At 52.8% G+C, this 12,838-nt stretch overlaps 1 protein-coding gene across 5 annotated transcripts in view; it reads right to left on the reverse strand.

Annotated features, from left to right (window-relative positions):
• LOC125953939 (pneumococcal serine-rich repeat protein) overlaps positions 1 to 12,838 on the reverse strand; it is a 298,585-nt gene that overhangs the window by 259,551 nt on the left and 26,196 nt on the right. The gene's annotated exons all lie outside the window — the stretch shown is intronic.

Here is a 12,838-nt window from a genome sequence, read left to right on the forward strand (position 1 = left end):
TGGAAAACTGAGCGCCATTTCCAGCCATTTCAGCTTCACGATTGATTTCCGTTTCAAGCGCTCGAGGCTCGCGTGGTCACAGAGTCACACACACACGCACAGGCGGAGTCACTTGGCAGAGTCATTGGTTAGTCGGAGGAGCAGGCCTTCAATAAAAGTCCTCAATAGCCCTCTCTTCTCCTTTCAAATGTGCTTTTCCATGAATAAACAATGGAGCGGAGGCTCACTCAGTGCTGCTGTCGTTGTTGTTGTTGTGCACCATAAACTTTCCAGCATTGAAAGTCATTTACAATAAACACAATAAAACGAACGGTGTTCCGGGTTGATCGTATCTATCTCGAAATCAGATCAGCAGCGGTCGCGAACGTAGTGGTCGGCCCACTACTTAAAATGATCCGACTCCGACTCCGACTCCGGGTCGCACCGTCACCGGCCACTGGACCGGATTGGCGAGGAGAAAGCGCACTCGTTGGCGGCTACCATTCGATGCATTATTTACCGCTGGGCGCAAGTATCGACTTCACGAGCAACACGATAGTTATCGGTGCCACCCACCAGTCAACCCACCCAACCCACGCCCTATTACTATGCTGCGTCATTTATCGTGCGCTCTCTTCACCAACCAACTATCCTTTTTTTTCCCAATACTATCCCGTTCTGTCAATTGGCCAACAACAACAACAACAACAAAAACGTACCTCAGCGTTTGATCCTTGATTTTCCATCCATTTCTTTGTCTGGTGACCCCGATTTTCCACCCGGAAAACTCGCACAAAAGTTGGTGGAAGCAACAAAAAACACACACACACACACACACAACCCGGAACATTGTTTCTTGTGCCGATAAGGAACACCCGCTTGGGGGGAGGCACCCAGAGGATCCCAAGAGGAGGAGAAAGAGAGCACGGTTGTGGTGATATTGGGTCGGGGGGATGGTGGTGGTTGCAATGAAAATGTTTCTCTTTTCGCCATTAATTTCGTTATCAAGCTCCAAATATCGGAATCGTGACTGCATAAATTACGCCGAGCGCGAACTCCCTGTCTCCCTGTCTCTGGTACTCGCCTGCTAGATTGGTATTGGCGAATACTCAGCAAGGTACAGCCAACACCAAGCATAACGCAAGTGAGACAACAAAAAACCAAAACACACACAACACACAGAGAGCGAAAGAGAGACGGAAGGTGGCCGAGAAAAGGCTCAATGCAGTGCTGCTGCTGCACTTCAAATGGCGGTTGCCGCAAAACACAACGGATGCGGATTGCGACGAGACGAGTTTGTGTGTTTGCAAATGCACGCGATGGTGGCGTGGCTCGCGAAAGGTTGCTGTTGTGTGCCACCAGACCGCAAGAAGAAATACTAGTTTCCTTTCACCGGAACACACTCACACACACACACACATCGGTGTCGAGGTCCAAAGCCTGCTGAGCTGCAGTCGCTTAAAGGTTGGCTTCGAATCCCGTGGCCTGGTCTCGCCCCTAGTAGTAGTTGTTTGCGATTGCTTTTCACCCTCCATACAATGTCGGTGAGGGCACCCCGGGGGGAGGGGTGTGACACACAACGCGCACCCCCCCCCCCTCCCCCTCTCTTCCTCTTCTTCTAGGACCGCGCCAACTTCGCCAATGTATAACGATTTCCTTATAGTCGCCCTCCCGGATCGATAGCGATGGCGCGCCGTAATGGCGTCAGCTGACACCCTCCGGGGGCCGGGGAGTGGGGGGAGTAGTACCAGACCCGACTGCCTACCGCTCTCCGCTGGTGACCGTGTATCTACCGGATCGGATCTTTTCCAATTTTGGATCACTTTTGCCGACCGAGGACCGAGGACCGAGACCGAAAGAGAGAATATGGTGCTTACCTCCCTTGGCGTCGTCGTCTTCGTATCGCCAATCTGATGGATATGACCACGGCCTGTCTTCTAATGAGAGTGAAGCTCAACTCCTCCACTGAATGCCCCGGGGACGGCTCCAATTTCAACCCTGCACCAAGCCGCGAATCTGGTTTCGCTTTCACTTTTTGGGCTGACTGGCGTGCAGCTCGCTACACGACACCGCAGCGTGTCGTGTCAATGGTTACTACGACGGTGGTGGTGATGGTGATTACGTTCTCTCTGCCCTGCTCGGCTCTCGCGGCGAAAGGTTAAGGCGTCAGGCGTAGCGTCGCATACTGCGAAACACATACAATACACACAGGGAGACACTTTAATGCATTTTCTTCTCGGTATTTTCTCTCCTCCCCCGAAAAAGGGAATCAAATTAAAATAATTAAAATGTTTTGCTGTCTGCTGCGAATCTGTCTGTGCGTGTGTGCGTGTGTATGTGTGTGCCCACCGAGGCAAACATTCTTCCGTAACAACTGAACGTCCCAAGACCAACCAACGTTTATTAAAACTCCTCCTTGTGTGGTTGAGAGACACGAGGTCTGCCACCTTGCTGCTATAATGTCAATATAGTTTGTTGTTCGAAACGATAACGACACCTCGCACACCGAAGGCGGGGGGTCCAAAATGACGCGATAGCTGCGCTACAGGGACATTATACGACGACAGGTGGCCGACCGTTACCATTCCATCTATCCATCGCTCGGTCGCTCGCCCGCAACACTTCCAAGTGCAAGTGGGCGTAGATAATGACTGCCAACTTCCGTGGCAACGATGCTGCTGCTGCTGCTGTTGCTCACTCTCCTTAATACACTCCTGTCTCCCCTGTGACTGTCAGACGACAAAAATACATTCCCTCGGTATAGCAGACGACGATGACGATGACGAAGGCGACGAAGGCGAGGGCCGCTGCTACGGCTACTGCCCTGAGGCCCTCGAAGTCAATAAAGGCCAAGCTAATCGGAGTAACATTTGTGAATGTTCCGCATGTGATGCTAGGAGGAGGAAGAAGAGTAGGAGTAGGAGTAGGATCAGCCAAGTGGAATCTCGAGGAAAAAGGAGCAACAGCAGCACCCCAACCCCCCAAAATCCCCATCGGTCTCATCGACAAGCGACGCCTCGGAGTGCGCTCGGTGGAGGAGCACGGAACCGGCTATTTATAGAACCGGCTTCTGCTGACTAAAAACCTCTTGGCGCGCGTGCTACTGTTCACTGCTGCTGCTGCCTCTGCTGCTCTGGTACATATATTAAAAGGCAAACATCACGCATGATCTAAATTATGACAGTTGGGGCGAGCAGTAGCCAGTGCAAGTGCCACGTCCTCAAATGTCATCGTCTTCGTCTTCGTCGTCGTCGTCGTAGTAGCCTGTTTGTTTCCAAATCCTCGCGCGACACGCGATGATTACATATTTGCAGGATTTGCAGCGAAAATAGATGTTCTTGATCTCCTGCACGGGCCTATACCTCTCTTTTTCTCACTCTTTCTATGCGAAAAATGCAAATGCAAACACACACACACACACACGCGCGCACATGGCGGGCATCATTCATGTAGCGTTTAGTGTCCGAGGATCATCATCACTTCGCGCAGAAGATAGATGAATGAATTTAATTAATCAGCTCGCGCCAAATGCTCGCGCAACTCACTACTACCTTCAACACACACACACACACACACACACACACACACATCACCCTCGCTCACTCCAAACCCCTTTCTTGTTCCCTCACTCTACACGACATGACGTCAATTGGTCGTCCAGTTAGTTGTATTTCACCAACCGCTCTTCAAAGTCTGCGACCCAAAGTCAAGTGGCCAGCATATTGGTTATTAATGAGACCTGGTTCACCACCACCGATCCCTTCGGCTTCGTCTTCCGTTTGCTCTACCACTACTCGAGGGGTTTTTCGCCAGAGCAACCATGGACTGACCCAAAGTAGTGCTGTACTGAACGCTTCCGGCCAAAAGGCACCGAGCGCACACAGCACTCTCTCATTACTCTCTAGTAGTGCTACCTCGAACCGACGACGACGACGACGACGACAGCTGGACCACATTGATCACTATCATTTCAACGCCCTCTCACCCTCTGCAACGATGTGGGTGTTTTTGGGAGGATTTGAAGAAGCGAACTCTAGCTCTAGTGACCAGCCAGCCAGCGAAAACCAGGGGGCGAAGGGATGAAACATGTGGTCGGTAATGAGCGGGAGAGGGGGGGGGGAGTGCAATGCTGCGGAATATAATTTATAGCGATGGCGTGCGAACTCCCGGGATTTGCGGGATAAACATAAACACAACACCACGACGACCACGACGACGACGACGACGACGACGACGACGACGACGAGATGTGCACCGTATGTGTCCTTGTGTCCGTGTGCCAAACACCCTTAGAATCACTCGGTACTACTGCTGTTAGTGCTCCTACTACTGGTGCTGCTGCTACAGAAATGCTTCCCAGCACGAAAGCTCTGTTCTCTACAACATTTCTTCAACGTCGGAGCTGGAGCCGCGCTGTGTCTTGTGTGTCCAGGAAGGAAGCCCAGTCCCAGTTGACTTCTTTCCTCCAGCCCCCTTTCTGTCTGTTTGTCTCTCTGCTTCGGGTCTGTTTAGTGGCAACATTCTTGGGGCGCAATCGTCGTGGGTTGCGAACGCGCGCGCGCGCGATCGATTCGCAGTTCATTTAATTTGAAATTACTTAATTCGACGATTTATGCGCTCGGTGTGGCGAGCGCGAGAGTTTTATCTCTCCATGGGGGGGAACCGAGCGTTCGGTGGTGGCCATTTTTCTTTCCCACCCACCCGGGGGTGGAAAAAGAAAAAGACCGGACTGGACTTGGGTTGTTGAAAGAAAGATGGAATTCAATTTTCCACTTCGAACCATTTCGATCATGTAGCGCCTCTTCCGTTTCGGTTACCAGATGTGGCTGTGGCTGTGTGTGTGTGGGTGTCCACACCGAGATTCCACACCGGGAATGTCGGGAAAAATCACTGCTCGTTCCTTTATTCTAATACACAGAGCAGCGAACGACCAGCGATGTTCGGCATCGGCATAAAGCAAACATTGTATATATCTGGATCATCGTCATCGCTCAATGAGCCATGCACTCTCACACCTCTCACTCTCTGCTCCCATCCCCTCCTCGGGGCTCAGTGAAAGCAGTAGAAAAGAAGATGAGAGGAAAACAAAAACGAGGAAAATACGCTACGCAACATAAATCATTCTACACCCTCGAGCGGCACGTTGCGTAGGACGATCTACTCGCAACTTCTCTTCTCCCTGACGACTCGTTGAGAGCATAAAGGCGGGCTCGCCCGCCAAGCCGGCTTTTATGATCCTCTTCGCCGTGCATCAGATTGCGCCGCGGTGCGATTATTCCAATACATTTGAGTGCGGTGGCGCAAACACGGGGTAAGATCATAAAGCATAAATGGAGAAGCAATTATTGCGTCAGAACAGAAAGAAGAAAAAAAACGCTCGCCTGAAAGGATGTGAGACCTCCTACCATCCCTTTTATACTCGATAGACACATCGATCGGGAATCATCAAATCATTAAACGAGATTGATGTACGTCTCTCATCAATTCCTCACACACATACACACCTTCTGCACGTAGTACTGTTCTTACCAATCGCTCGCTCGCTTGTCGTTCTATTCTATGATTGTGATTTGCGCACAGCGGAAAGCGAACTTCTGCAACCAACTTCCCAAACCACTTGTCTGGTTCTGGCATTGACTCACCTGGAAGAAGAGAGAGAGAGAGAGAACAAAAAGGGAATGTTAGAAACATACCGGACACATGAGATACCGCGCGAGGCTGATAGCCATTAACATTTAAAACGCCATCCAATGCGTTCCCCCTTTGGCCATTAAATGGATCATTCCACACTCCCAGAGCACGCCACGCCACGCCACGCCACGACAACGAATCACCAGCGCCAACGTCTGACGTTCTCCAGCTTGTGTTGTGCTGCTGTTGTTGTTGGACTGCACTGCACTGTTGTCTATTTGCCGCCGGTTTCACCGACGGATCGCATGCACACGAAGCCATCGAAGCTGCTCACGATGCTCTAGTTTTCTAGCCCCCCCCCCCCCCCCCCCCCTGACTTCTAGCCTCTCCGCGTCCGTCACCCCTTGAACTGCACAAAACTTCGCGAAATCGTGCACCGATCGACAAACGCGCGGTGTTGGGTCTAAAAAGTGAAAGACACGCCCCGGCGAAGGGGGAGAGGGTGGCTGGTGGTCTAGGCAATTCGCGCAGCGAACCACACCCTCGCAAGGGGGGGAGGGGGAGTCTCTCCTCCCCCACCCAGGCGGCATGAAATCATTGGTCATCAGCGAAGGGATCTCTCCGTGGCATGGCATGGCTTGGCGTGTCGTGGCGAGAACCGGTTTTTTCGGTCGGGGCGAGGAAGGTCCGCGAGGGTTTCCACCAACGCACGACCTGGCTGCCTTCTGACCTAGAAGAGAACGAGACGAGAACCGGTATTGGGCCGCTGCTGTCCCTTTTGTGCTACTTTCCAGCACTCGATTCTAACCCCACAAAAAGGTCACAAAAGGGAGGCGCCGGCGGGTCGGGGGCGCGGGCGATAAGTCACGAGATTCCACACTTCCTCCCCCCCAAAAACCCCAGGAAAGCTCTAATCTCGTGCTCGTGCTCGGACAAAGGAAGTCATCATCGGAATCGGTTGGCTACTACTACTACTACAACAGCAAAAGCAACCGTTTTCAACTTCGAGTCGAGTCGAACAACTGCCAGTTGGAGTAACAACTGCGGGTGTGATTTTAACTGACCTTTCACTGACTGACTGGACTCCCTTTCGTGAGTCGAGAGTCGAGAGGGTATCAGTTCACGCGCCACGAGTTTTCTGTAGCAAAGTCAAACACCAACAATTCGCCGGCGAGTGACGAGCTAACACGACAACGACAACGTCTCCTTTAAAAGGAGAAAATGCGGATGCTTGGATGCTGCTGCCACCGCCACTCAGCCGCTTACTGGACTGGACTGGACCACACGGATTGGGTCGACGAAAACACGTCAACTGCGGAATTGTTGTTACTGGCCGTCTCGCTCAATAGCCCACACCGGGCACCGGAATGGCGGAAAGTGTGGCAGCACCAGTAACAACGACTCCTTCACTGCTCCTTCACTGCTCCCTCACCTGAGGCGCACCGAAAGTGGAACGAACAACGAAAAACAAACTTTTTTTTGTGCTGCTCCCTGCGATGCTGGTTGAAGTTGAAATGATACCACGCTCCCCCCGGTGAAAGAACAAAGCAAAAACAATCCACAAAACACACACACAGACACACTGAACTGGACGCCATTGAACTCCGGTGGGTGGAGGTGGAAAAACGTCGAAACAAATCTTGTTCTTGCTGCTGCTGCTGCTGCGCAAGATTTCGTTTTCCATTTGCGAGCTTAAATTGATTTATGCTGGGATTTAGTTTCATCGAAACAAATTGATAGCGAAACGGCATGCGGCGCTGACGCTGTTACTGTAACTGCCACCCATCACCCCCCTGAACCAAGGACTCTACCCTTATCATTCAACCCTGCCCCAACCCCCGCCTGGAACGAAAAACAGGGAAAGAAGAACCAGAAGCGATAGTGAAAAATGAGAAAATACGGAATCTAGTCCTCCTGGCAAAATGGGAGAATAGATGTCTTCCCCGAAGCAGCGAGAAGGAGCGAGGAGCCGGAAGCCGGAACCAGCTTTTTGACCACCTCGCTCGCACACACACACACACACATACACACAGACCAAGGAGCTTCATTTGCATGTTATTACTTTGGGCTCCAAGCGGGCGCACCTCGAACCTCGAACCAAACGAGCACACTAGTGATGATGATGATGGTGATGGTGATGATGGCTGCTTGGATTGGGTTGGTTGGTTAGTGCCGGTGTGCTGCGTTGCTAAGGATCGTTTCCGGGCTGCTGCTGCTGCTGTTGCTGCTTCGATGCAACCCACAGTTGCTGCAGTTGAGTGTGAAAGTGGCTGTAAGACGACGACCTAACCCTCTTTCTGCTCTGGTCTGGTCTTCTCTGGCGCTCCCTGGGACCTAGCTGGTCCCTTTTGGCGGAAATGACTTTAAGAAAATTGCATCCTACGGTCTCGGTCTCGGTGGTGGTGGTTTAGTTGCATTGTTCCAGCAACGTTGCAACTGTTGAATAAATTAGTTTCCTTCCAGCACCACCACCACGACCACGGGAACAACAGGGGAAACTTACAAAGCTGCACCTTAAAGATCCTGTACACCATTTTGTGGCGCTGCAATTCACACCGCTCCTCCTCGGGCGTTCCACAAAAAGAGGGAAAGCAAAAGGAAGTACCTCCCGGCTCGTGAAGTGCCCGACAGTTGTCGAACCGGGACCGGGAGGATCCTTTTTAATTAAACAAAACGGACCAATTAGCATACTAGCATACCCCGAATGGCGTTTGCTCCCTCGGAACTTCCCGTAGAGGAACTTCCCTGGCTACCAACTGGTGCAACCGATGAAAACGTTAACTTTTCTCTTTAGTTTTTCCACACTCTCCAGTTCTAGGCGTTCCATGGCTTTAAGATTCCATTAATCAACCCCCTCCCGCCACAAAAAAAATGGACCTCAAAGGCATTACGCAACGACGGCGACGTGTCTCCTTCACTTCGTCCTCTGACATGTAGCGCGACACGTGGGCGCACACGGAACACGACATCCGCGGCTCGGTGCAGAAAACACGGTGATGGGTCCACGGCAAGGCACTTCAGAAGAGTGTGTGCTTGCGAGCCATCTTCCATCGCGCGCGCGCTCGCGCTCGTTGAAACGCCAACGCGCTCGCCGCCAAGAAGGAGCCGCGTCTCGAGCGCTTCCGCACAAAGCGACAAGCGACAAGAAGACATCTCAGCCTAGAGGACATCTTCCACACAGCGTCCTCCTCCAAGACCCAAGTCCCCAGTCAGTGGCCAGTTTAATTTTAGCTCAACACGACCGCCGGTATGGCGACGATCCTACACCACGGGAACCTTCCGTGGTAGTCCACAACACCACGCAAGACCCACACGTACTACACCACACCCGGGGGAGGGATGATCCAGCTCAGGTCGAACTGATCCGTCGATACCTTCCAGAAGCAGAAGTTGGTTCGAGTTCATTAACCTTCCGGACCGGATAGAACGGCCACACACACGGGCGCAGGTGACTTTATTGGACATCATCATCATCAGCTTCGTGGGTCATCGTGACTCTCCTCCAGGTACTCTCCTCAGGTCCCGAAAAAGCGCCTACGTCAAGGCGTCAGGTTACGAAATTTAACACCTTCCCCCTGAGGTGGCTGGATTCCTTACAAGTACACAGTCCTACTGACCGGACACCTACAACCGAAAAAACAAAACCCCAAGATTCTATCCGCACACACACAGCGAGTTCATCGACCTCCAGAGCATATTGAGAGTTCTTGGAAGACTCGGAACCTCCACTCTGTGAGGTCTGTGCAAACAGTCGGTTACAAACAGCGGAGCGGAGGCTTCCCGATGATGCTGATGACGATGATGATGCAAGACAGATCCAGCTGTTCGGTTCGGAGTGATTCTGGGCGTGATCCCGGACGGTGACACATCCGGCCACCACCGATCGGGGTCCGTTACGGCGCAAAACATCCCACGTGGCAGCCAAAAGTGGACACCGCCGGGTACTAGTTAATCGTTATGTTAATTTAGTTGACCATGTGGCGTGGCCGGGTGCCCCTGACCGCCTGGCCACTGGCAATGGGAATTCTCCGCTTGGTCTCCGTGGACTCCAGTGGTCGTCGACGAGTTCGAAAACCGATCAATCGACTTGCGGTGGTGGGGAAAAAGGTTATCCAACTCTTCAACACTCCAACAAACTCGATCTCACTCTTCTCGTTGCGCTGGTCTCGCTCTGTTTTCTTTTTCTTTCTTTCGAAACACTTCTGTGCTCCAGTTAATGCCATTCGGTCGCCTGCCGTTGGGACCACTTGGCCTGAACACAAATAGAGCTGATGATGCTGCTTCTGGTGCTACTGGTGCTGGTGCCACGCGCAACCAGCAACGTCGCTCTGGCACTTCTCTGGCGTCGCGCGATGCGCACACGACAGCTGCGAACGGACAGCATCGTCGTCGTCGTCGTCGCCTTCGACGTCGCCTTCTTCGTTGCGCGCGTTACACACATGCTGGGAGGAAGGGAGGAGACCCTGCGCAAACCACGATCATGACGATGACGCAATTTCAAACCTTAGCTACCACCCCTCGGGGGGAGAGATCTTCACACGTTGCTCCCTGATCCCCCCCCCAAAAATCGGGCAAAAGACCAGGCAGAGGGTGCGCGAGCGTGCGCGCGCCTGCGTATCGCTCTCACTCTCTCTTTCACTCTCTCTTTCCTTCTCTCTTTCTTTCTGTAAGATGATCGGACGTCAAACCGCGTGTGCACCACCGCTCTGTGTTGGGAAAGGGTGCTTTACATGTAGCACACATGTCGATCATGCCCATACCCATATCCAGAGTGGATTACTCTCCCTCTTCCCCCCTTCCCCCCTTCCCCAGGAGCCCTTCACTTCGACGACTTACGGGAAGTTGTGATTAGCGTCGCCAGGCGGCGGCGAGTAGCAGAAGTGGTTGTGGCTGGTGCCACAAGTTGTTTGCAATTTGTTATCGACATTATGCATCGACAAACCCGAAGAGGGAGAGTGTACCACGTGTTACCGGAGGCGGCGTCACGTTACAACACACCGACACCGGTCGACTGGTAAAGAGCGCGACGAGTTTTATCCAAGTAAGCCTTGGAGGTGAAACCTCCGTAGCTGCGTTGTGTACGGCCGATAAGCCCTGAGTTTTAGTTCGATAAAGAACACAAAAAATGGTGCGATAAGAATGGTGGCTCCGTAGCTTAAGCCTGATAAAGATATTAAGCCCCCCGGGGGGAGGAGGGGAACCAGACGATAAGTTTGACTCCATAGATCCGGAGGTCCGGGCAACGATTCCATTTGGGAGCTACAAAACAGCAGCAACAGCATTCAGTTCTCATTCATTTAATTGCTTTTCCATCCCGCGGAAGGCACCTTCAACCCATGCGCACTTGATGACATTCGAGAGCCTCAGTGTGTGTGTCTGTGTTCGTCTCTCTCTGGATCTCGACTCCCCCGCTAATGGATTGTTGCAAACATTGGCGATCGTTCGCGATGGCCATCAGGAGAAGCAGAAGCGAACGAACAAAAAAAAAGGAACAAAAAGCGCGACTCTTCAGCGTCCAAGTCGCAAAGGCGACGATGGCGCGTTTACTGACTCCTCCATGAGCTCTTGTTTGTTCCCATCCCCACCACAGAAAGGGAGGGAGAGAAGTTGAGATCATTTAGCCACGCACGCACGCACCATCTAGGGAAGGAATGGAAACCAACACTCATCATCATCGCAGTGCGCAAGCAGCAGTGGTCTAGGATCGTGGTGGACCATCGACTTCAAGACCAGAGTCACTAGGTTGGTGGTGTGGTGGCGGCCGCAAAGAAACAAAACATCTTCACATCGCACCCACGTACCCCCGATGTTGGCGTGACTGGCCGCGGAATGACATTTCGTGTTGGGCGCGTGGGAAGCCTCCACCGCCTCCTATCCCCGCGCCGCGCAGATGGCCGGCCATTGAATTCAAATTTGCCCAAAAAAAAAACGGTTTACTCCCTGCATACGAGTGAGACGACACCCTCGACCGTAGGGTTTGTTACTGCGCTCATCATCCCCCGAAGGCGCTTGATGTTAAGGTTTGGCCGCTTGGATCGCGAGCTGCACCCGTGATTGCGTGAATGACCTTTGCAGCGATCGAACCGACGATCGGTTTCCATATATGGCGGCCTCTAGACGGCGCCACGGAACGCCACCAGATGGAACACGACAGACCAGATTTAAGGCAACTCTCTCGCGGCCACTCGCGGCCGGGGGTTCGCGTGCTGTGTGCATGTATGTGCCGTGAAGACCATTATACGCCCGCACAAGCGGAAGCAGTGACCGCAGCTGATCGCTGGTTGCAAGGCGTCGGCATCCGATACGATATGCGGTGGGTTTTTTTTAAGACCTGATTCTGAGTCATTCGTCAGCGTTCAGTTACTCCCTCGGCAGTGTACCGCTGCTGCGCGATAAACAATGTAAAAGGCAGGAATCAGAACAATTGCCACCCGTTTTCTAAGCGACTCTAATGGAAAGCCAAGAACCACGGGCGAGTGTGTGGACCGATGGTGTGGACAACAAATGCGTTTCCCAGGGCGTACAAGGGGCGCCCGGCACTGGCACTGGTTTTGCACAATTAAATCCTCTTTACGCGGGAGGAAATAATGACAAAAACATACATGCACACGCACACATGCAAACAGAGCCATTGAGCCCCGAAGGACTCACTCCCGGAGCCCAGATAGATCCCATCGGCAAACACACGCCAGCTCGATTGCTTCTATCATTAAAGAGGCACCCCGTGGTGTGGTGTCGGTTGCTCGACATCCGTTTGATGAGGATGCACCCTGGTGGGGGGGAAGGATGGTGGTGCGTAGCCTGCCGGAAGGCCATGCCATGTATTGCGCGCGCGCCAGAGATGGTTCCGTTCGCGTTCGCGTGAATACGCTCGAGTAACGTCACCGCGATGCATCACCGCACCATTGCGCCGCCCGGCCCCTAGGGGTTGAGGCGGTGATATAATGGGAGATGGGGGATTGGTGAGCGACACCACCGCACTGCACCGCACCGCGAGCGATCATCTGCGATTATCGGGCCGGGAAAATCTTTTAAAGCGATATGCTAAAGTCAATTGAAAAGAACCGCCAGCATCATCATCATCCACATCATCAGCATTGGTGCTGCTGCTGCTGCTGCTGCTGGTGACGATGAGCCTGTGTAGTATGGCCCCTCCGGGATCAAGGGATGGTTGGCACGGCACCGGCATACGCTCATTTGCACGCTTGAGCTGATGGCGGAATCGATA

This window comes from Anopheles darlingi, chromosome 3 (assembly GCF_943734745.1).
Source record: "Anopheles darlingi chromosome 3, idAnoDarlMG_H_01, whole genome shotgun sequence".
Taxonomy (NCBI): domain Eukaryota; kingdom Metazoa; phylum Arthropoda; class Insecta; order Diptera; family Culicidae; genus Anopheles; species Anopheles darlingi.